Source organism: Neofelis nebulosa, chromosome 2 (genome assembly GCF_028018385.1).
Source record: "Neofelis nebulosa isolate mNeoNeb1 chromosome 2, mNeoNeb1.pri, whole genome shotgun sequence".
Classification (NCBI taxonomy): Eukaryota; Metazoa; Chordata; class Mammalia; order Carnivora; family Felidae; genus Neofelis; species Neofelis nebulosa.
Genome location: NC_080783.1, coordinates 177,459,514 through 177,463,151, shown reverse-complemented (window position 1 = coordinate 177,463,151; position 3,638 = coordinate 177,459,514). Strand labels below are relative to the sequence as shown.

General features: G+C 46.7%; 1 long non-coding RNA gene across 1 annotated transcript; it reads left to right on the top strand.

The window, feature by feature from the left end:
- Positions 1-1,082: 1,082 nt before the first annotated feature.
- Positions 1,083-2,695, top strand: LOC131493482 (uncharacterized). The gene is made up of 2 exons (XR_009252701.1): positions 1,083-1,526; positions 2,398-2,695. It is a non-coding gene; the product is annotated as an uncharacterized LOC131493482 (long non-coding RNA).
- The last annotated feature ends 943 nt before the right edge of the window (positions 2,696-3,638 follow it).

Below are 3,638 nucleotides of genomic sequence, written 5' to 3'. Positions count from 1 at the left end.
TCAGTTCAGACGTCACCTTCCCCAAGGGGCCTTCCCTGTCTCTCTCAGCTGTGGTGGGTCCATCTTCTCTGGACACCTGGACGCTCATGTCACCCGTGGCGGGTAGCTGCCACCTGCATTTGCCTCCCTAGATGGTAACCTCCTCAAGGGCAAGGTCCTGTTCCTCTCTGCATCTCCAGGGGCTGGAACAGCACCTGGTGCCCAGTAGAGGCCCCGCTGATGTTTATAGAACTGGATGGTTCCTTCGCATGGCATTTGTCCAGGACCTGTGATAAGCCGGGCACTTTTCTAAGTACTTTGCAGGGATGTCGTACGTGGATGAGGAAATCGAGGCCTGAAGAGCACGAAGGTTAATTGGATGTGTCCACCTCGTCAGGCTACAAGTGCAGTTGTTTGGTCTCCCGTCAGTCTGGTTGTAATAAAGGTATTTTTCAGACGTGATTAACATTTCTATCAGTCAACTTGGAGTAAAGCAGATTACTCTTCATAATAGGGTGGGCCTTACGTGATCAGTTGAAGGCCAGGTGAAAAAGGACTGAGGTCCCCCATGGAGGAAGGGATTCTGCCTCCAGAATGCCTTTAGACTCAGTGGTAATATCAACTGTCAGCTGAATTTCCAGGCTGCCCGCCTGCCTGCCTGCCCTGTGGATTTCAGACTTGCCAGCCTCCACAGCCCGGGGGGGGCGATGCCTTAAAGTAGATCTCTCTGACTTTCTCCACATATATCTCATGGGTTCATTTGCTCTGAGGAAGCCCGACCAATAGAGAGGGTGTGTGCCCCAACATGGTTAACTGGGGTTGACTTTAGGTCTGACACTCCAGCCTAGGCTCTTCCGTCCCGGTCTGTCGCCTCTTCACACTGGACGGATAAAGGGGAGCCCAGTTGGGGAGGATCCGAACGCTGTGTTTTTTGTCCATGACACATCTATCTTGAGCCATCAGCTTGGAGCTTTGCGTGAACTGTGTTGATCAAACGGGTTGTGTACTTACCAAATCTCCTTTTGCTTTTGTCCAGCAAACAGAAATGTTTATTCCCTTAAAAAGCACAAATGCTAAGTGGGGCAATATGAGGGGAACACCCAGTCCTTTAAAGACGCGGAGATTTTCATTGGCAGAACATTAAAAGTGAGAGATGTTGGTTTCAGGTCTTAAGAGCAAGGCCATTTTTCATCTCTGTGTCATACTGTGACTCTGCAGCTCAGAAACAGCAGCACCACCCAAACGTCCACTCCCTTGTGGATCACTGTCTGCCTTCCAGAGAATTCCATCCCAGGACGGGACCCGTGTGATGGCGAGCCACCGAGAAAGGCAGGCGGGGGAACTGCCCTTTAGTGGGAAGCTAACATTTCTTTTTTTTTTTACCTTAAGGCTTACTAGCCCTTAAACGGGCTTATGCCATTCTGCGAATGACTAAGCAGAGCCCAGAGGGAAGCGGCAGCTTGCTTTGATGGAGAAACATATTCAAGACGTAATTTGTGAACATCTGCTCTGTGCCAGGCACTGGGCTGAGTGCTGAGGATTCCATGGTGAATAAGAATGACCGGCTCTGTCCTCGTGCCACTAACATCCAAGTGAGACAGAAAGGATGAGACACATAAGAATCACACCCGTGCAAGCAGTGTGACTGTTACCAAAGACGGAGCTGGGCTTCGAACCGGTGGAAGGCTTCAAATCCCAGAAGCGTCCTGTGCTCATTTCTTTTGGGGATGCCCCTGCCTCATCATGCTCATTATTCTGGTGCCTCCTTAGACTATTGTCCCTGAAAAATTCCTGTTGAACCCAGCAGATCTTAGTAAGATGATTTGCTTCTCTTTAGTCATAGGAGATTTGGGGGCGGTTGAAAGGTTGGAATCCCGGGTCCAATTCTTACTAAGTGTGCAACTTTGGACAAGTCCCGTGACCTCCCTAAATTTCATTGTCCTCATCTGTTGTATGAAGTTGAGCTGAGAGCCTGCGTGGGAATGTGCTTTGTAAACATTAAGAAGTTCTCCAAATGCTGGAGATGATGAAACAAACAAACAAATTAACAATCGTCTGCCTAACCCTCTTGATGAATAGCTGGGAAGTATTCTGAATAGTACAAGAGTGATAGCCAGGGTGAGGGTTTTCCTCGTATAAAACATGCCACAGAGTCTTTAAGCAAATTAATAACACCAGACTGGAAAAAAATAAAATAAGGTTTACAGTCTATATAAAGTTTAACTTAGTTTTCTAGTATTTCAAACCTCATTTCCCTATAAGTGAGTATTTCCTTACAATGTGTTAGTTACAATAATGCTTCATTTACCAAGGCAGGGAAAAGAGAGCAAGAGTGAGGTATCTCACCCACTAGGCTGAGAGCAAGGGACTCTGTGTTTTCAATTCTCCCATAGAAACTTCTCTTTCCTTTTCTTTTAGGTGAGGGAGCTGTCGCCTATAAACCTTTGCCCGCTGACCACAGCTCCATCCCGAAAAATCCTTGGTGATGAGTACAGACACCTAGCATCTTTATGTTCTAGAGTTGTTACGCTTTATTTCCTGAGTTGTTTGGGGGTCATTGTGGACAGCCTACAATGTAGTCACTAGGTTCAAAACAATGTAGCTAAGCCACATCTCCTTCCTCTCTTGCCTTGGTGTCCTCAGCACAGAGTAACTGTTCAATAAATGAGAGCCATTGTTAACACAGTAATAAATACTAATGTTATTTTTACTGCTATTCTTAGGTCATCAGTGAATATGTGGCAATCGGGATGCTGGCCAAAAAGGATCTGTGAATGGAAAACAAATTTAAAAAACGTGTGTCCTTTTAGGTCCTCATTCACAGCCTGTGTTTTTGTATGTGACACAGAGTTCTAATGTGTGTAGCACTTAGGTTACGCACAGAGGATTAGACATAGCAGAATCTTCCTATGATGAAAGGAAAAAGTATGCCTGTTTCTATCTGCCAGAGACTGAAATGTGATTTTACTAGCAGGGTGTGATTTGGGGCACCATGTCTCTAGGCTCTTTTATTTTATTCTTAATTTTTCATTTATTTATTTGAGAGAGAGAGAGAGAGAGAGAGAGAGAGAGCGCAAGCATGAGCAGAGGAGAGGGGCAGAGGGAGAGAGAGAAACAGTCCTAGGCAGGCTCTATGCTCAGCGTGGAGCCTGATGCGGGTCTTGATCCCATGACCGTGGGATCATGGCCTGAACCAAAATCAAGAGACAAGACCCTCAGCCAGCTGAGCCACCCACAGGCGCCTCGAGCCTCTTTTGTTTTAAAAGACAAAAGACAATGATTTATATTAGAAATAATATCCCCAGTCTTATGGTGATGATAATACCCATTCTACAGAGTTATCAGTGAGGGAAACGGGTAGTGTTTGCACAGCTCTTTGTATTGCACGTGGTCCCTTCATCTACCTGGTGGCTGTCAGTCCCCTGAGGGCACTGAGTGATCCGTGCCTGTGTCCCGACTTGACCAGCGAGCCAAAGCATGCCTGGGGGGTGGGGGTGGGGGGGAGAAGGGATGGGAAGTGATGCTTCTCAGGCTATTCCGTTCATTAACGAGACAGCTGGGATTACAGTCCAGCTTCACTTCCTTCCATCTACTCTGTTGCTCTTAAGTGCGATTATTATGACCTCAAATATGGTAGAATATGGCTTTAAAAAGGGGGG